General features: G+C 38.8%; 1 protein-coding gene and 1 long non-coding RNA gene across 19 annotated transcripts in view; one reads left to right on the top strand and one right to left on the bottom strand.

Annotated features, from left to right (window-relative positions):
- Positions 1–21,561, top strand: part of LOC102969177 (E3 ubiquitin-protein ligase RNF113A-like) — a 504,616-nt gene that overhangs the window by 185,001 nt on the left and 298,054 nt on the right. For 3 of the 17 annotated variants that reach the window (XM_042981574.1, XM_042981579.1, XM_042981578.1), the window contains one exon: positions 14,092–14,181. The exons of the other annotated variants lie outside the window; for them this stretch is intronic. The gene's annotated coding sequence lies outside the window, so the exon portion shown is untranslated. The remainder of the gene's footprint in view (positions 1–14,091; positions 14,182–21,561) is intronic. 17 annotated transcript variants of the gene reach the window in all.
- LOC122237344 lies at positions 9,033–20,673 on the bottom strand. Of its 2 annotated transcripts, none has more exons than XR_006215778.1 (4): positions 20,568–20,673; positions 14,964–15,095; positions 10,599–10,800; positions 9,033–9,282 (listed from the first exon to the last, which is right to left on the bottom strand). It is a non-coding gene; the product is annotated as an uncharacterized LOC122237344 (long non-coding RNA). The 2 variants fall into 2 exon arrangements; XR_006215779.1 differs by having other exon boundaries at positions 9,034–9,266.

Here is a 21,561-nt window from a genome sequence, read left to right as displayed (position 1 = left end):
TCAAATGTTTTTTTTCGCAACTACTGAGATAATTAGGTTATTTTTCTCTTTTTAATCTCTTAGTGTGATGGTTTATGTTAATTCATTTTTTAAAATTCATTTTTCTAATGTTAAACCATTTGTACTGAGGGATTAAACCCAATGTAGTCATGATTTATTATCCTTTTTATACATTTAAAATTTTTTTCCAATATTTTATTTAGTGATAGCCATAATGTTTTTTTTTTAATGGTCCTTTCAGATTTTGATACCAAATTTATGTTAGACTTCTGGTTTTTTCTAGGGATACAGAAATGGTTATAAAGCATATGAAAAGGCAAGACAAAAATAATATAGCTCCAAAAGGCAAAACAGTCATCAAATGCAGGCTCAAATGTGGCACATATGTTGGAATTGCCTGAAAAAGATTTAAAATAAATATAAATAATATTTTAAAGAGTTTCATAGAAAAGGCAGACAGCATGCAAGATTGCATGGGTAATTTTAGCAGGGAGATGAAAACTATAGAAAATATCAAATGGAAATACTAGAAATGTAAAACACAATGACAGAGATGAAAAATGCATTTGTCAGACTCATTAGTGGATTTGATACAGCTGAGGAAAGAATTAGTGAACTTCAGGCTAGGTCTATAGAAATTACCCAGATTGAAACACAATGAGAAAAAGTGAAAATAAAACAAAGATAGAACAGTCTATCCAAGAATTCTGGGACCATAGTAACATTCTTAACATAGGTATAATTTAAATCTGGAATGGGAGAGGGGAGAGGGAGAGAGAGGGAAGGAGAGAAAGGGAGACCGTGAGAGGGTACCAGAGAGAGGAGAAGAAAAAGAAGGAAGGGGAAGGAGCAGGAGTGGGAAGAGAATATTTGAAGAGACAAAGATTATGCTAGCTTCAAAGACTGAGTTAGGGACTGTTATGGACTAAATTGTATCCCTCCAAAATTCATCTACTGAAGTCCTAATTCCAGTACTTCAGAATGTGAGTGTATTTGGTGATAGGGCCTTTAAAGAGATAATTATGTTAAAATGAGGCTGTTAGGGTGGGCTTTAACCTAGTCTGACTAGTGTTCTTATAAGAGGGATTAGGACATCCAAAGAAAGACACAGCGATGCATTCATGCACAGAGGGGCGACCCTGTGAAGAAGCATCAAGAGTGTGGCCATCTACAAGCCAAAGAAAGGGGATTCAGGAGAAACCAACTCTCCTAGCACCTTGGTTTTGCACTTCAAGCCTCCAGAACTGTGAGAAAATGGATTTCCGTTGTTCAAGTAACCAAATCTGTGACATTTTGTTATGGCAGTCCTAGGAAACTAATACAAAGAGTGTTCTGGAAGGTCTTGAGTTTTCAGAAAATGTTTATCAACCTTGAATCCCTTTACATTCTCCCAATGTGGAGTGGGATCTTCTTGGTAACTCTTCTTACATGAATGAAGCTCTATGAGCTTTAGCTTTTTGCTGCCCTGTACCTCTTGACTTACAGAGCTTAGAACTATTCACTACTATTTTATAGAACGTAGGTTGCAAATTCGAATGCTTATATGGACTGGTCAGTGAGTGTGGATGATTAAAGCAGACAGATGATATAAAAAATGTAAAACTCTTGATATCCTCTCATAATCTATTCCCACTTTTGATAGAAACATAAATATACAGAAATAGTTCTTTACCACAGAAAAAAGAGCAGCAGAAGCATAATGATGAATGGCAACTGCGCTGGGTCTCAGTGTCAGGGAAGCAATAGGGAATGGTGGCAACTGTGGCAAATTGGGGATTTCCTGTCTTATCCAAAGGGGGCAGTTACCATTAGTTCAGTTAATTGTTACCATGTTGAATTATAAGCGTGGATTTAACAGATCTATTTTTCAAGAGAAGTCTGGAAGCAGAGTATGTATGTGAAATTACTCATTGAGTATGTTGGCAACTAATCATTAAACAAACAAACTATACAGGCAAGAGAACACAGGTGGACAGATACGGCATGTGAATTGTGTTTGCAAATTTTGCCGTAAACAGTTATTATTCTCATGCAGATCTTTTGTAATTGCTTTATGTAATTAGAGTTCAACTGCAAAGACCAAGGCTTAGCTAGTTTAATAGGAATTGACTGACAAATTATTAATCATATGGTATTCATTGTTTGAATTAAAAATGCTTATATGGTCCCCCTAGCATTTTCTGTGTGGATTGTTTAAATTTATTTCAGTTGGTAGATGATTTGGTTCAGAAAGTAGAATCTCCGTTTCTTTTCCAGAAAAAAAAATGTGCAACTTATTAAGAATAATAGGTTTGGGGGAGAGAATTTACCCAATTTGGGCATCAAAAGGTGGAAACAACCTTATTTCCATTTAGGTAAGCAAAATTTCAGTTTTCTTTATGCAACATAACAAAAGAGGTTGTCATTTGCTTAGTGTAAAATGATAACCTGACAGGGCTTTAGCAGATAAATATCAAAGTTAACATGTGGGTTATATTTGCATGTTTTCTTTCATCATTGTCCTAAGAAACTGTAACTAATTTTCAACTGCATGTTAAATCCTGGCTGTGTATGTAAGAGAAAGACTTCAACAAGTTTGTTAAGCACTTCCTTCATTTTTGCTCCAGATTTAGGGAACTGCTTACAGAAGGCATGAGATCATTTGAGGTCTCAATAACTTTTTGAGAATGCCTTGTAAGAATACAGGATCTAGTATATTGAGAATAGGAAGTAACTCATTCTTATTTCTATTTTACCACGTGTGTGTGTGTGTGTGTGTGTGTGTGTGTGTGTGTGTGTATGTGTGTAGGAGAATATAGGGCCAGGAAAGACTATAGCATTTAACCTATTTTTATATTTAAAATGGGTTTATTGTATGCAACATATAGTTGGGTCTTGGGTTTTTTTTAATCCTCTCTGATAATCTTTGTCTTTTTAATTGATGTATTTAGGCCATTCACATTTAAGGTGACTATTGATATAGTTGGACCAATATCTACCATATTTATGTGTTTTTTTAATTGCATTTTTTCTTGTTTTCTTTTTCTGTCCTATTTTTCTACTTCCTCTGGTTTTAATTGAGGATTTTATATAATTTGCTTTTATCTCCTCTCTTTGCATAGCACATATACTTCTTTAAATTTTTTTTTTTTGTAATTGCTCTAGAGTGTGCAGTATAAATTTTTAACTAAGTTCAGTCCATTTTCTTTATCTTTTTTTAAAAATGTTTTTAAATGTTTATTTATTTTTGAGAGAGAGACAGTGTGAGCAGGAGATACGGAATATGGAGCAGACTCCAGGCTCTGAGCTGTCAGCACAGAGCCCGATGCAGGGCTCAAACTCATGAATCATGAGATCATGATCTGATCTGAACTCAGACACTTAACCGACTAAGCCACCAAGCCACCCAAGTGCCCCAAGTTAAGTCTGTTTTCAAATAACATTATCCACTTCATGTGTAGTGTAGTTTAATACCAGAATTTTCAAATTCCTGAAATATAGTATTTATTAATTCATTTAAAAGATCAGTGTGGAACACATTCTATGTGACATGCTGTGCTAGTTTCTGAGAGCACTTTGATGAGCAACACTGTCATTCATTTTTAAATGGGGAAGACAATGAATGAAGTGATCACAGGTATACATTTAAAATGCTTAGTTTTATGAAGACGTAAGCAGAGATCTGTAGGCTATGCTGAGGGTATGAGGGTAACTCTAGAATGTCCTCCTCTGGGGAACTTTTCATTTCACTGGCCTTCCTAAAGATGACAGAAAGAAAACTAGGTGTATTCCTGGTCAAAGATTCTGAGAATATTTCTGGACTGAATCAGTTCTTGAGGGATATGGGAGGTGCAGTCTGTCTTTTCTTTCAATATCTTTATTCCCACTATTCCATGCCCCTCCACCCCCAACTCCCTCACCCAATTTAGGTGAAAACAAATTACTGTTGAACTCCTCTTCCTTTTTCTTCTCTCTGTTCCACTTTCTCCTCAAATCTATAATAACAAGTAGTGGGAGAAGGGTGGAAGGGAAAGCCTTCTAATGGACATTTGGCACACTATTTTATTTGGTCCTTCCTTCACCTAAAGTCTACTTCAAGCTGGTTTTAAATAATTTCCAGGATTTCTGTAGAGCATGTCCAAATTAGTAGCATCATGGAATAATCACTTTAACCCAACTGTAAGAATAATACTATGTTTGTTTGGTGTTAGAGCCATAAAAATATCCTGAGAATTAGCAGATTATGAATGTTCATAGTCACATAGGAGTACAAAAAGTGCCATCTTTATTTTTCTATAACTTATTTTATTCTGACTTTGAACTATTTTGCCTGATGCAGAAAACTTAATCTTGTTCTTTAGATAGACTCCTTTTCTTTGTTGTCAGATCCTTTTATCTCCTTCTTTCTCCAAGCATTGATGTTACTTTAGATGGGAGTAGCTGACACCATGGTGTTGCTAAGGAAAGTGTGTGTTTTATATCTCCATCTGTTACTATTCTGGACTCTTTTTATGTTTAGTGTTTTTTTATGTTTATATTTTTTAATGTTTTTTTATTTTTGTTTATTTTTTAAATGTTTATTTATTTTTGAGAGAGAGAGGGAGAGCACAAGCAGGGGAGGGGAAGAGAGAGAGAGAGAGAGTGAGACACAGAATCTAAAGCAGGCTCCAGGCTCTGAGCTGTAAGTGCAGAGCCCGACACAAGGGTCAAAACCACAAATTGTGAGATCATGACCTGAGCCAAAGTTGGACGCTCAACCAACTGAGCCACCCAGGCACCCCCTCCCTATTCTGTAATCTTTGAGATACCACCTAATCTCTTCTGACCCTTGGGCATGTATTCTATCCACTCTGGCATATATAGAACCCAAAATCATCCCGTCTTGGATTCTGGTGTTTGTTCTTTTTCCCTGCTGTGCCCATGAAAGAGGTCTCACTTTGGTGAGACCTCCATTATCATGTCTGCTGTGCATTCTCTGGACTTAGAGAGACAGAGAGACAGAGCACCAGAGGTAAGGAGAGTGCAAAGGAACCAACACACCTGGACTTACACCTTATGATGTCATGACTGGGGTAACTTCTTGCTCAGCTCTAGTAGCCAGTAGAGTTTTTTGAAAAAGGCCTTGGCTTTATTGTTGAGGCTAATCTGTGTTCAAATAGCATTTGTTTGTATGTTTCACTTTGGTGAGTTAATTATCTTTGTGAGTATTTTTCCATCTATAAAGTGGGTATAATAATACCTACTTTAGTGAATGGTTATAAGTTTAAGTGGGATGCATTGTAAAATATCAGTATACTTCCCAGCCCAGAGTAAATTTGAGTTCAATTTCTTCTCTTGGAACAGTAGTCTCAAGTAAGTCATTTCTTGTCTCTGGTTTTTAATTTCTTCCTTGGTAAAGTCAAGTCTATGGTAAAGGAAGGGTGAGTGTGATGAAAAAGAGAAAAGAATTAGACCAAGTAACATTTGAGATTCTTTCTATTTCTAAAGTTCTAAGATTATGAGTAAGGTCACTAGGGGACAAAGGGAGTCTGTTCTGTTCAGAGAATCAGCCAGTTTTTGGAACATAGAGCCAAGCTTGCTGTGTGCTATTGTGTGACTCCCTGGCCCTGGGATTTCAGTAAAGGCCTTGGCGATGGCCTACAGCTATGGAGTTCCCCTGGCTGTAGCTGTTCACTCACAGCCTTGAACAGACAGGGAAACAATGAGGGAAATGAGAAAAATAACAAAGATGTTATTTTTCAGCAGCTCCCAGCTAATCGCTCCCCTCACTTTCTTCTTCAGACAGACCTTGGGACACTGGAAATCAAAGCTTTATTGCCACCCAGCTGCCACCTGTTGCCAACTTTCTACAAGTCTGCTCCATGTCACTTGTGTTCAACTTATACCAATGTTTCTTGAGAAACTAACTCAACCCAGTTACTGGGCTGAGCAAGGAAACTTGCTTGGTAATGGTTGGCTTTAAACAGCAGGTGGAATAGAGCAAGCAGAGCTTGTGTGATATGTACTCCTGATATTTACTGGTTCTGTGACCTTGGTTAAGATGCTTCTTAACCTCCCTGATACTGTTTCCTCAACTGTAAAATGGAGATGTATGTATTGAGCACCATGAAAACACAGTAGTACTATAGAGAGTTGTGGCAAGGATCAAGTGAGGTAATGTGTAGGACATGGTAAACACTACGTGGATGGTAGTTAAAATTCTTGTAAAGGATAAGGGTGTCATGATTATGGTTGCAGCATTGTGAATTGTATATGGGCTCTGGAACAGGGGTAGCTTCTGGGATCCCAGCTCCTCACTGCAGTCCTAAAACTTATTGCCTTCTAGACTTTTCTGCTGGGCTATACCTGTACCTTCCCTTCCTCTCAAGTCACAAGGCCCGGGAGGGCCTCTGTAGCTACATGGATTATTTCTAGTCATCAGAATTGCCCTATTATTGAAAAAGACGCATACTTTAAAGTTTGGGGGCTCTATTGAATAGGTGAATATTTTCTTAACCAAGGATTCTTAACCTTGCATTCAAGGGCCACTAAGAACTTTGGTCTTTGTGTAACTTCATGAAATGAAAAAATTGATATGAAAGAGCATTTTTCTGAGAAGTCAATCAATCTCTTTTGTAGGTTCTCAAAGGCATCTCTGTCCCAGAAAAGGCTGAGGGTCCATATTCTCAATGACATATTTGGTTTCCCTTCTGATAAAAGTGGATATGGTAAGGTTAAAAATTATACCCTGTGGGGAGATCAGAACCTAAGCAGGTTGTATTGTTTGGGCCCAGAAGCCAGGGGATGAGGTGGAGGAAGGCTGTTTAATGACCAGAATGTTTGTGGTTGGCCTCTCTTGTCCTTTAGAGTTACTGGACAGTCGGGAGCAATTGAGATCTACCATATTCCAAATGCAGTTTAGTCAGTGGTGACCTCCTAGGACAGCATGGCCAGGGCTGAGGAACAGGCAATTATTTCATGGACTTTAGAGCTGGAAAAGAACTTGGGCATCACCTAGTTTAACTCAGATGAGACAAAGGAGGCCTGAAGGGGTTGGGTGACCTGCCCACAAAGTCAATGGCAAACTCCAGCTGGGATCTGACTCTCCGAACCTCCCCTTCCCTTAGCTTCTCCTCCCCTTCCCTTCCCTTCCCAAGCAAATCTTTGTAATTATTAGCTCCTAATTGTCACACAGATGATAAAGAGTTGGATATTTGGGCAAATGCACAGAAGTTTTGAAGACAACATAAGGAAACTGTAGGGGTTCTGTGGTAGTAGGTGTGCTGGAACCCTTATTTTTAATCAATATGATTGAAACTGCTAAAACTTAGAATATGTTGCTTTCCCCATGATTAGATGTACTAACTGGTTTAAGCAGATAACAATTCTAAGACTTTAAACAATTCTGGCTTTTTTCTAACTATAAAAACAATTTGGGATTATCTTATAATTGGGAAATATAAAAAAAGATGAAAGAAAAAAATCACTCATTACATAACCTCATAACTGAGGGGTAACTCCTATTCATATCATGGGATATTAACTTCTGATTTTCTCTTTATCTGCCTCTGTCTCCCTATAGCTCTCTCTCTCTCTCTCTCTCTCTCTCTCTCTCTGTACTGTAGATTTGGGACCATATTGTATTGATTGCGTGGTATCCTGATTTTTCCATTTATAATCATATCATGAAATGCCATCTATGCCATTAAAAAAGACTTCTAAAAACATCACACTTAATGGTCACTGATATGCCATTGCATAGCTGTATCCTGATCCCAGGTTAATTTAAAATTGACCCTGTGGCTGGACATGTATGTCCACAGATATTCTAAATAGTGCTGTGATGAACATCTCCACACATAAATCTTTATTCACACCTCTTATTACTTCCTTGGGGTAGATAACTGGAAGCTGAGCTACTCGGGCAAGAGGCATGACCTTTTCCAAATCTCTTGATACCTACTGTCAAATTCAGAGGCGTTTTAAATGTGAAGAAAAGGTCAGTGGAAAAGGCTCTCCTCAAACTTTTTTTATGGGGCCGATGTACTGAACTTGCTGACCCAAACCAGATTTTTTATGACTTTAACGCATGTGAAACTTGATAATCACTAAAAAGGATCCTGTCTATCTTGGATGGTCTATGAGGTGATTTCCTGTTCATTCAGAAAGTAACTGTTGGCAACTTACTATGTGCTGGATACTTAGGATACTTGAGGGCCAACAGATGACAGGGGAGAAAATAATCTCCTAGACGATGATGTGTTTGAATATTAATGTGACTGAGTGGAAACATTGACTTCCAGGCTTCAAGTGAGGTTTCAGAGGCTGAATTATTGTCTTAGATGAATTATTTGTGTTTATTTACACAGTTTATTTCTTTGAGTATTTTCCCATTTTCCCTGATCCTCCCTCAGTTTTGAGTAAGTTATATAACTCTTCTTGCTTCTATCTAATTTTGCCTCCCAGAGGACTGCTTGCTGGGAGTAGTGTGGGAATATTTAGCTTAGTAAGAGGTATTTTTTAAAAGAGTATAATTGGTCCTGTTTTCCAGGAGGAAAAGCTGTTCAATCTCAGTCATACCTGTCTACTTTTATCAAGTGCACAGAAGTTCTAGAAGGGAGAAGTTACACTCCTAGGTGCAGTAATTGGGTCTCCTGCATTCATTTTGTTGCCCACAGTAGGTCAGGAAGTGTCTAGTAAATGGTCATTTCTTCTTCTTAAGTACCCTACTGTCCCTTCCCATTTCCCTTTCCTTTCCATTGGATGACACATCTATGCCTTTGTTGGAGAGGGAACTATTCCACATAAATACGGTAACTATTTTTTTAATTGTTTATTTATTTGTGTGTGTGTGGCGGGGGAGGGGCAGAGAGAGAGTGAGACACAGAATCCGAAGCAGGCTCCAGGCTCTGAGCTGTCAGCACAGAGCTCAATGCGGTGCATAAACCCATGGATGGCGAGATCATGACCTGAGCCAAAGTCAGATACTTAGCCAATGAGCCACCCAGGCACCCCTAAACATGGTAACTATTATTGTTGTGATAGAAAAATCTGCAGCATAACTATTGAACCACAAACTATATTTTTTTCCGGTAACACCAGCCACGATCTACATTTTGAAAAGTTCATGTCTTCATACAGTTATTGTTTGAGGCTATGAATACCAGGAACAGAACAGAGACTAGCTTGAACCCACCCTTTTCAGGAGCAGTTGAACCTAATTAACATGGAAACTCAGCGCAGTGGGCAAACAAGTGGTGTTCAGATGAAATCATGCTCCTTCCCTGAGGCCAGGCATCTAGTCCAGTCTGTAAAATTTAATGTCTATTGAAGAGAGGTATAGCTTTTTAATTTTTATTAATTTTTTTTTGAGTTTGCTTATCTAAGGAGAAAGAAAGCATGTGTCTTTAATTTATCTCTTTGTGGATCCTTTGCTAGAATCCCAGCTTCATTGAATATTTAGAATGCTTTTGCTTTAAAAGCAGAAACATGTTTGAGTAAGAACTAATTTTTCATCGTGTAGACAAATATTTGAGTAACTGGTGGAAATAATAAATTACCAGCATAAAGTGATTTCATTGCTCTTAAAAGCAAAAAAGCACTCCTGGGAATTTCACGGAAATGACTCCATTTTCATATCACTCCCATGATAGCCATTTGATCTTACTCTGGGGTGGACTGGCATGCAAGTTTATTTTTAATAAGTGAGCACCTACATATTCTCTGGGAAAACAAGTGGAGAAGTGGGTATTGGGAGAAAACAACCAAGATCTAGAACTGATGATCACGTCCTTGATGCCCTGCCCAACTTTTTAATTTTTGTCTTCAAACAAAACTTGCTTGTAGGAACTGCCTTGAAAGACTATGTTGTTCTTTCCAAGGAGTTTAATGAGTGCTCATTATTTCGACCATTTGCACTTTCCTGTTTCTCAGATTCTAAATGCATAATCCAATTATGGTTTGTGGGTCTGGTTGGAAAACAGTCTGACTAGGGAATTTACATTTTGAGCCACATTGGTCTTTGGGAGAGAGAACCATTGCTGGATCTGGGATGGTATTAAAGAACTGGATCTCTGAGGGGCGCCTGGATGGCTCAAGTCGATTAAGCATCCGACTTTGGCTCAGGTCATGATCTCACGGTTCATGGGTTCGAGCCCAGCATTGGGCTTGTGCCAACAGCTCAGAGCCTGGAGCCTGCTTCGGATTCTGTGTTTCCCTCTCTCTCTGCCCCTCCCCCACTCGCCTCTAAAAAATAATAATAAACATTAAAAAAAATTAAAAAAAAAAAAAGAACTTGATCTCTGGGTTCAGGCTGTATGATTTAATCTTAGTTTATAGCCCACACCACCTTTGGGTTCTAGGAGAGGGATTTAACCAACTCTTTGCTTAAGCTCTTTGAGCTTCCTCTGCTTCATAAGGTAACAGAGAGGATTAAATGGGCTGATGCATGTGGCATTGGCATATAGCAACATCTGAATACATGTTAACTGACACTATCACGCTGGAAACACAAAAATAATAATTTTCTTGTTTCAGGATTGGTAGAAGAACACTCATAGATGGAGCCAATACATTTGCAATCCAGGTGTGGCTTTTTCTCTAACCTCACACATATGCAAAGCACTCCTTACACACATTACCGAGTTTTCTTTCTCTGGTGCACAGAAATTTTCACCGTGATGCCTCTAGAGTAGGTTAAGAAGTTTATATTCTCTTTTAAGATATTTTCCTTTTATCTGCCCGGTGATAATCATTTCCTGTACTTTGTCTGTGACATCATATTCAAAATATGTTAGTGCCTGGTCTTTCTGGCATTAAGCCAACATCACTGGCCCAGAGTTTCTGAAATCAAAACACAGATTTTACAAAGTCATACTGAAAGTTAGACATAATTTGTGTTAAAGAAAGTAAACAAAGCTGGGTATCCTAAAACACACACCACCCCTCCAAAGATCTAACTTGAATTCAGGTGAAGCTCAAGTTCTTGCACATTTTTCTGGCATTGATCCTTTTTGACTGGCACTCAAACCTTTCTTTCTAAACGTATCATATTTGTTCAACTGGGGTCTCTGGACCTCATCCACCATTGGGCTTTGTGGGTTTTTCCTAGTGTCTGAAATTAAATGTTTGTCTGGTTATTTTTTTTTTCTTTTGTCCCAGGAAGGCTGTCTTTGGATTTCATTAGATTCTTACCGGTTCAAAATTTTTGTTTTACCTGAGCTGGCTCTTCACTCTTCCCATACTGATATGCCTTCCGTGATCTGGAGCCACATGGCTTATCTCTACCCCTGGATCTTTTCTTTTCTGATTTTTAACATTTCTGGCTTCTTGCAGTGCCCTTCCCGCCTGCTACACCAGGATTTTACACCATCATCTGTTCTGTTACCACCTCCACAATTTGTGATTTATCCTCATCCCACCTGGACGGTTACTTCCCTCAAAATCAACTCTCTTATTTACTTAAATATATTTTAAAAGGAAAACAATGGATAGATCATAAAAAGAGTTGAGTATGAAAGTAGGGGAAGACTGTAACATCAGAGAAAAAAATTCTGTCACAGCAGAAATAGAGGCCAAAGACAGGTGATTCCAGAGCTAGGGAAAGAGGAGTGAGTCTGGGACTGGTGACCCCATAAGGCCTGGGGCTGAGAACAAGAGCCATCAGGAAATCAGTGGAAGCTGGGGATGAGCAGCCAGATATGATGAGTCTGGCTAACCTGTGGGGAAAGGAGATAGTGCTTACATGGGAGAGAAGGGGGCACAGGGTAAGAGTGGGAGCTAGAATATAGAGTTTCTAAGATTGATACAGGGTATTGGGTGAAAGATGGTGCATAGGGTAAGGCTGTAAATGAGAAAGGAGCTTTGGAAACTGAAGAAAAGATGGAGGCTGAAGAGGGGAAATGGGGGATGGGTGAATGTGGAGACTGAGGTGATACAGGCTGAAGGTTAAAGTTAAAGAGAAGAGGCTGTGGAGAGGGAGTGTAGGATATACCAAAAGGGGGGCAGGAGGAGATACCTTGAAATGGGCAGAGGCAATTGTGTGTGTGTGTGTGTGTGTGTGTGTGTGTGTGTGTGTGTGTGTGTGTTTCATGGGGAGCAGGTACAAAGTAACAAATGGAGATCATCTTCTTAAAAGGACAAACCAGTGTCTTAATCTGTTTTTAAGTCTGGCACAGAAATCTGAAGTGCCAATCTCATATTGGCAGAAAGAGATAAACACTCTACAAACACTCTACAACACTCCATAAAAGTGCTTGAAAGTGCCACTGTTTGGGTCAGATAGCCAGGAGATACTCAGTCTACCCTGGCAGTATCTCATAGACCAGGGCAGTGGTTCTTGAACCATAGTGCATGGGAATCACCTGGAAGCCTTGTTATAACAAAGGTTCTGGTTCAGCAGGTCTGGATGGGGGTGGGAATTTCTGTTTCTGAAAAGACCCTGTGATGCTGCTGCTGCTGGTTGGGGACCACACTTGGAGAACTATTTGGCGAGGAAAACTGTTCCATGCCTTTTAGAGATTGTTGCAAGTGCTCTTATGCTTCTTTTAGCAGTAGATTGCTATGATATAAAATGAGGTAAGTGAACTTGCCCTTTTAACTCCAAACTTACAAATATAAAACATTTTAAATGTGAAATGAAAACACTTAAAATTACTATTGATTCTCATCAGTGCAACAGTTCAATAAAGAAAAAAAATGTTTTCATTCTCCTCTGTTTTCTGCTTTAATATGGATTCTTAGGTTTGCTTTTTTTTTTTTTTGAGGAAGTATTATTATTTCATATTGAGTCTGTGGTGGCCACTTTATGACACGAGGGAAGCGGAAATGAAGTGGGGACCCAGGAAAATTTTCTTTCCCAACAGTGGAAAGGTGGGGATGGCTAGTGGTGAAGAGGTTTCTGCTGTTGCTGGGCCAGGATGCTCCTCTGGCCTGGCAGCCTTGCCATGGGGGTTGTCGCCTTGGGGCTTACAGCCCTCTGCCCACTTTGGCTGCTCTAGCCTTTCCCCTGGGTCCAGGTCTGAGCTTGGAGTGCAGGGAGGACCCTTTGGGGGAAGGGCAGGGCGCCTATCCAGTGCTCAAACAGAACCGAGCTGACTGCATCCGAAACCATTGTGTCACCTTGAGCATTTCTAATGATGAATCCACACAATGCACACACCCCAACAGATGCTGGCAGGGTAAACAGAAGCTTTTGAATATTAGCATAAGGTTCACATTTTTCTTTGCTTAGACTGGACAGAATTGTCCTTGCTCTTGATAAAGGATTCCAGGGATTGAGGCAGTGATTAAGAGAGTTGTTTAATCAGAGAAGGGAGACGGTCCAATCAGTAACTAATAAAAATCAACAACATAAAGGATGTTGGATATTGACTTCTTAGCACTCCTCATTTTCAGCCATCAGCGACCTATGTGTATTGGAAGCTGTAGCTGTCCATTTTTGATGTTTCCCTCTTTAGAAAAGGGAAAAAAAGAGATACCTAGAGCAAATCAGAATGAGAGACTGAGTGCTCAGATGCAGAGCAGTCAGATAAAATGCAGGATGCCCAGCTGAGTTTGAATTTTAGATAGATAATGAATACATTTCTGTATGGGACATTCTTATACTTCTGAAATTGAAATTTAGCTGGACATCTTCTATTTTTATGGGCTAAGTCTGACAACTCAAGAGAAAATTTTCTGTTTTGAGAGCAGACTCAACATTCAAGGCTGAGTTACCACTTGTCCTGCTTAATGCCATCCAGAATGTTGAGATTCTCCAAGTACAAAGATGCAAATTCACAAGTGGTATTTGGTATTTATGAATTCATGTGGGTCTTAAGAATTTAGATTTATAATCTTAGAAAAGGAACAAAAAAATTAAGGTTGGTATTGACAGAAAGCCAAAAGTGACTCTTTCTGTACTTTTTATGGCAGTCAGCTAAAGCTGTGATTTGACAGACTGTAACAGTGAGTAACAGATGGGCCACCTTTGGATTATCTGTGCTGTATTCAACACCTCTTTGAACAATAATTATAATTTGTTGGGGGAAAATATCAATTTAAAGGTCAAGTGCTTTCATAAAAAAAGGTGATTATTCAGTATTTTCTACTTTGAACACACCAGGATTCATTGTATTACTGTCTTTTGTGCAGCACATATATGCTGAAAAATGGATCGCTTAATTATATGATTATCTGTCTTCAGGGAGGACATGTGAACATGAATGGGAGCTGTCAAGAGAGGTACATTGCTTTACTTGTGGTTCTTAATCTATATCTATAGCCATTACAGGTTACAAGTTGACTTTTAAAACAAATATCTAAAATATAAATTACTTTTACAATGCAAAGTGGGCATTTTGGTGTAAAGGAGCTCCTTGAGCTGAAAAATGGACACGTTACATGAGTGAGGCTCCAGGCTCACTCCTTTTTTTTTCCCCTCTGATTTTTAGTCATCAGTCTAGAAGAGGCGCAAGGGAAGACACAGCCTCCTAATTAACTGGGGAGAAAGAGGGGCAAAGGCTATGCAGTTAACCTTTATAATTGAATCACCAATTACAGTGATAGAAAGGAATACCGCTTTGCAGTGAATCAGAATTCTGGGAAAATCTCATGAACATTCCAGGCACTGTGAAAACCAGAAGATTGGAGAAGTTAAGCATATGTGCCAAACTCCATTAATCTCTTTGTGTGTTTTTGTTAGTCCTCTGGGCTTCATTTTGGAGAAGAGGTTCAGTGTACAAGAGAAAATTAAGTCAGTAATGCTGGTGTAAGCTAAAATCAGCAGGGAAGCTGGGTTCAGAGGCAACGACACAGGAGGTAGATGATAAAGGTCTTCTTCTAAAGGTGCAACTAGATGCAGACAGTTCCAAGTGACGCCCTTGGTAAACTCTTTCAGTGGTCTCCCAATCTTAGAGCCAGTTAAGCTTTAATTATCTATTTTATGACAAACAGTTATGTAGTTACAGAAGACAGAAAAACAAAATGCTGTCCAATTGTATTAAGGTTGCAGTATATCTACTTACCAAGGGATTCCAACTGAGGATGTTCAGCCCCAAAGATAAAGTCATTGCTTCTGCTTCCAAGAGCGTTTAATGACTTTGAACATCATGTTCAGGGTCAGTTCCTAATATGTAACACCAATCCCCGATCCTGTTCTTGATGGAATGAAAATAATATACACCTTATGTTTCTATATGTCAAATTAATCTAATCCACTTCCTATCCTCATAAACTTATTTACACATGCACCATCTTGGACGGGGTAGATTTGCCAAGAAGAAGAAAAGTCTCCTTACAAAGCTGAAAATATTTTTACAACCCAAAGGTGAGCACCAGACACACGAAAATAACTCATTTTGTGAAGATCGCCAAGAAAACCTTGTTTTGAAATCCCGGTGCCCATGATTACATCATGCCAGGTGAAGCATCCACCGATGGAAACAATGGATAGACATTTGCTCTTCTCCAACTCAGCTGTCTGGTTTCAAAGGGGTTTTGTTTTTATTTTTATTTTTTTGCCTCTCTTGGCTCCGAGTGGCTGCAACACATGGTAAATCTTTAACTTCAAGTGTCCTTCTGTGGTGACCAACTAAAATATTAGCAAAATAAATGTTTTATGGGAAAATGTTGGCAGGAGCCCCAACAGAAACAGGTGGTATTGGGTTATTTCAATATAATGTAATGATACAGCCAGGTTTCCATCTGGACAGCATGTGGTTGGGTCTGCTCAGAGAGAACCAAAGAGTGTGAGTATGCACTGGGGAAAGCAGCGATGCACAAGTGTGCAGCTAGATGGCTACTTTACAAAATAATAGTCTGAGCTCCGGGTCCTCTGGGTTAAATATTTTTACTGTCAAAATCTGAATTTCTTCATAAAATATTAAAGGTGAAGCAAACCTCTGACATGCAATACTGAGCTGTGTAATTATAAGGCAGTTCCTGGAAACCAAAGAGAGTGTGCATTAAAGCAAGGCGTTTATTATAAAAGAGTTCATTACCCTTGGAAGTGAAGACATGTTTTAGAGGGAGCCTCAGAACAGAGAAGCTTTTTAGCAAGGCTTACCATACTATGAAAACAAGGTTCAGCCTTGTTGGTAAGAATGCAATTAGAAAATAAAGAGAGAATGGGATTAGTTCACTGCTAAGGGCCTGATCGTGATCCAAAGCTAAAGAGATGTATCCTTAATTTACCACCAGGGAAGAGTCTTTCTCCCTCTTCCATAAAATTCCTGCTTCAGGCACTTCAAAACACATGGAATTAGGAACACTTGGAACATTTGGTTTTGCACTCAGCTCTCTGCACTGTGTATTCATGCTAAGCTCGATAATAAACTCTTGGCTCAATAACTCCCTATATGTATCCCAGAGAGAGGCATCAAATTATGGCTATGTGCAGAGGTAGATCCTCTTCAGAGGCACTGAGACCTCACTGCCTGGCTCTCTCAGCTCTCGCCAGAGGAAGAAGACAGGAATATGCACACAGAGAGTAAGCAAGTTGGAAGTGGCTTGCAATTTCCTTGATGCCTACTGGGAGAGTCAGGCAGTCATGGGCACCATCTCCCAAGATGAAGGAGTCCCTTTGACTCCTGGGTACTTGGCCAGGAAAGCCTGGCTTCTAGAGAATTAATTGCAGCGACTAATTGATAGTGCAGCAACACGGAGACATTCAAAGCAAAGGTCTAGACGTAAAATCGAAGAGCTGATGGAGAATAGTGATGGAACAGTGAAGGCTCAGCAAGAAGAGATAACGAAGTGAAGAACTTAATGATGAGCCCTCATACCACTTGTACCCAGAGCGGGGGATCCATTCAAAAGGCTCTTGCCTGTTTTACTCAGAGAGTGGACTGCCCTACATTATCTTCTGCATTTTCCTAGATTATTAGAAGAGATGGTGTGATGAGAAACCTGGAAGCTCTGGGGTCAGATTCTTTTACTGTCACTATTGTGGTGCTGGACTGAGGCTAAGGAGAGAATGGTGCCCTAGAGGACAAGGCAAGTTGTACTGTGGACCCTGGCTTACTTGGGAAAATGATTTTCTCCATCTGGAGCATACCTGATACGAAACAATAAAGATGCTTCTTAGTTCTTTTCTTCAAAATGTGTTCGGTACCAATTGTATGCACCACAGGACTTTGGCTCCTGTGGGGTGCTAGAAGGTGGTGGCAGACACAGTCTTCTTAGTTGAGGAGTTTATGGTCTAAAGAGGGAGAGTGTACACCCAGAGGGGAACTGAAATTTGAGCTGCCCAAGGGTGTAGGCTCTGTCTTATTCTTCATTTTACTCTCCATCACACAACATATAGTAGATGCTAAAATAAATGCTGAACTGAACTAGACTAAAAGACAGGTGATGGGGTTTGGCGGGTATCTGGTCACATGTCTTAGAAATGTCTTTTGAACTCTTTGGTGGGTCTCAATTCCTCTGTGTAGAATGAAGAGTTAGACGACTGGATCTATCTCCCTTCTAGCTCTCAAATCCCTAGGTCCTTAACTGAGAGAATATGGAGAAGACAGTATATACACTGAAGTGCCAATGATTATAGGTAACAAGTCCTACCATTTGTTAATATCTCCTACGTCGGGTAGGATTTAATCCCTACCATAAATCTGTAAAGTTAGAAGCTTTGTCTCCATTTTTCAGATGAGTAAACCCATTCTCTTTTCCAAGTTCACATAGCTGATGAATGTTGGAATTGGGATTCCCCAAACTCAACTCTATCTGACTCCAAATACTGTGTTCTTTCCGCTGTATATCAAACTGCCTCCCACCTCTGTGCTAAGGAAATATTGGAGTGAATGTAATGATTTAAGAGAGAGGTGGAGAACTTTGTAACCAAGACATGATTTATGTCTCAGATTTAACTGCTTGGCTTTTTAGCCAGGTGGTGTTTTTTCAGTCTTTAGAGATCATCTGAGATTGGGGCAGGTTACTGAATTAATTGCACAACCATTGAAAACTCTGAGTGTCTTGCCTTGGAGTTCTCTCCCTGAGTTCTCTTTTCTCCTGAGTTCTAAACTATCCAGGCCTCCAAATGTAATGACACCGGTTCTTCCTTAAGGAAAAGTAAATACTTTAAGCCATAGAGTAAAGTGAGTGGGCTTCTCCCAGTCAGGGAGGAGGCTGGAGCAGAGTCTGTGTTTTGTAGGTGGGGGAAGCAGTGGTATTGACCTGTGGACCCCTCTTGCCCTTCCGCTGGCCTGTGGTGGCTTATACTAAGAGGCAGGGGGAGAAAGGGAGGCCAGGAACTTTGTGGAGAAACATAGTGACTCTGGTGCCCCTTGAATTGTCATTTGGCTCTACATGGCGTGGTTGAAGTGAGGAAGGCTACCTCACTAAGCTTTAGGCCATTGGGGAAATTGTCCATACAATTCTTGGATGTTGTGGTGACAAAAAATCGGATGCAGATGTAGAATTTGGGTGGTCATTCTGAGAACTTATTGAAAATATTGCTAATGACTAATATTTATGAGCACTTAATATGTGCAGGGTCTTATGCTAAGTGGTTTTCAGGTGAGAAAATTGAAGCTTAAGAAGGTTGGGTAACTGGCCAGAGGTCATAGGAGGTAGGAAGGGTGAATCCAAATCAGTTCCGTCTTGAGCCTAAAACTCAACCTCTTAATCATTATGCTTAAGTTATAGCCCAAATGTAGTGCTGTATAAATAAGGTAGTGAATGTATGTGGTACCAGTGGGGTAAGTTGGGACTCATGGATAATCATTTAGTCTGGATTAGAGGGGCCTTTCCTTTTGCCATGGCGAAATAAGTTTCAGATGTATTAAATATGAGAGCTAAAAACAAAAGCAAAACACAAATCAGTAGATGCAATGGCAGAAGTTCGTAAATATAATAAGTGATGTTATAAGGCAAAGAAGGACTTTATAAAAATAATTTAAAAATATGACAGAAGATGGATAGATTTGGCCACAAAAACCCTCCAACATTTCTAAATATCAAAACTATGAGGAAAGTTGAAAGACAACTGGGGGAAATGTGTATAGTCTTTGTCAGCTAAAAGGTGCATATCCCTAAAATATACTGCATTCTTACCAACCAAATAAAGAGACAAACACTCTAATAGAAAAAAGGTTAAGATCATGAATAAATAATTAACTTCTCTGTTAATAGAGAAGAAATACAAATGGACAATCAGCAAATTAATACAGGCTTAATCTCACTAGCAATAAAAAATTAAATTTTAATTCATGTCTGTTTTTTTAGTTGTCAAAGAGAAAATAAGCTGTTAAGGACATTAGTGAAATTCACCACACTTTGGGACATTTTCATATATTTATGGCAGATTGTACTTGTACAACTTATCTGTAAGGCATTTGTCTGACATGTATCAATGTTTTAAATTTGTTCACACTCTTTGTCCTAAATTCTACATCTAGTAATTTGTTCAAGAAAAATCATGTTAATAAATGTATGCAATGGCTTGCCTCTAAGGACAGGTATTGAAAAATTAGAAACAATCAGAAGACTCAATATTAGAGAATGGTTAATTTAAGTTTTTTACTTTCATCTGAACAGTAAGGAATCTAATAGAATTTATCCAGTCACTCAAAATAACTTTGCAGAATATTTGATGCCATGGAAAAATGTTTAGTATGCATCCCTTAGTGAAAAAGTAGACTACTAAATGATATACATTTTTTTCTAGAAATTATATGTTTACACATTTCCTAAAATGACTAGGAAAAAAAGACACAAAAATGTTAATAGGGTTTATCTCTCTGACCAAGGAGATTATATATATATATATATATACATATATATATATATATATATGTATATATATATATATATATATATACACACACACACACACACACATATGTGTATATGTATATATATTATGTACATATATATATATACATTTTTTTCCTTTTTGGTGTTTTTTTTTTTTTTTTGGTAATTTTAAAATATTTTACATGTATTTTTTGTAACCCAGAACAAAATGGTATTAAAAAGTAGACTGCCTATTTTCTATATGGTTTCCTAAGACATGGTGTATTTGTGTGTGTGGGAGGGCTAAGGACCAAGTGCTATGAAATATATCACCTGAAATATTGCTTTCATTTCTAGTGTGTTATTACGGTTTTGGGAAACCTAGTGTATTCTAAGGAGCAAAAAATGCATGTAGACGCAATTTTACTTTGAGAATTCCAAGCAAAGGCAGAGAGCTATTAATTTATTACGTATATGGATATAAAAACTAGACAACAAGATGTTAACTTGACTTGTGAAGTGGATTCACTTATGGAAGCAGAGGTCGGCACGGGTCTCTCCACACCTTCCAGTGCGAATTGGACTGACATCTGGATTCTCTTACATTCACATTTTCAGTTTTCAAGTCCCACTCCACCTTATTTAACCAGATTGAAATTTAGGACTAGAGTTTAGTAATTAACTAATGTGTGTGTGTATGAGTGTGTGTGTGTGTGTGTGTGTGTGTGTGTGTGTGTGTGTGCGTGTGTGATTATATGTGAGGAGATGGGCATTACAAGCTTTTTGGTTTGTACTTTTGAGGTGAAGCTTATTGCTTTGATTAGTTAATGTTCTAATTTGGGTTGAGTTTATCAGCTCTGTTTATGATCACTTTTTCAAGAGTTTAATTAACTACTTACAGAAAAAATCTATGCCATGCAAATTCATGCCTCATTAAATCCTGGCTGGAGACCGTTTAAGGCAGGACTGGGATCTCCTTGCTAGTGGTCTACTGGCCACACTGTCTTCTGCAGTTCTAGGGCTAGGAAGTAGAATTCTGGATTGCTGAACCCCAGAATCAGAACCCTGAGCTTTTAGAGTATGTTCTAGAGGTCCAACAGAATGTTTACCTATTACCGTGGTCAGGGAAGGATTACTAGGCAGTTGGTAGAGTTCATTTGATACAGTCTTATATTATCTTTGGAGAATTCAGAACAACTAATGTCTCTTTGCCTCTCCCTCCAACCAGGTGTTTTTCTGGTAGTGTTTTTATTTTGTATTTGTATTCCTTTGCAGTTTTCTCTGTTAGATGTCAATCTGTGTTCAAATGAGCCATTTTCTCTAATCAAATAGAGGTATCTTAAATTTTATCTCTTATATCTAGATAAGAACAAGTCCACCCAGCTGTTACATCTGCCCACATTAAAAAACAAAACAAAACAAAACAAAACAAACCAGTATTCTGAGCACCTGGGTGGCTCAGTTAGGTAAGCATCTGACTTTGGCTCAGGTCATGATCTCACAGTTCGTTAGTTCAAGTCCCACATCAGGTGCGCTCCAGACCTGGCTTTGGGTGAGCATGATCCCTGCTTTGGGTGAGCCCTTCTTCCCTCTTTTCCTCTCCCTCCCTCTCTTTCTCTCTCTCTGTGCCCCTTATGGGATTCTCTCTCTCTCTTTCCTTCTCTCTCTCTGCCCCTCACTCATGTGTGTCCTCTCTCTCTGAAAAACAAAAACAAAAACAAAAACAAAAACAAATAAAAAAAACCAAACCCAAGTATTTTTTTATCATTTTATAAAGATTTTAAATAACACTAGAATAGACATAGGAGACTAGCCCGTTTGCCCTCTTGAAGTTTACTCGACAATTAATTTCTACCTGTTAAGTGTCATATGATCCATGTTATATCAGCAATA

This window comes from Panthera tigris, chromosome A3, assembly GCF_018350195.1.
Source record: "Panthera tigris isolate Pti1 chromosome A3, P.tigris_Pti1_mat1.1, whole genome shotgun sequence".
NCBI lineage: Eukaryota > Metazoa > Chordata > Mammalia > Carnivora > Felidae > Panthera > Panthera tigris.
Note: the sequence above shows the minus strand (reverse complement) of the source record. Positions and strands in the feature narration are given on the sequence as shown.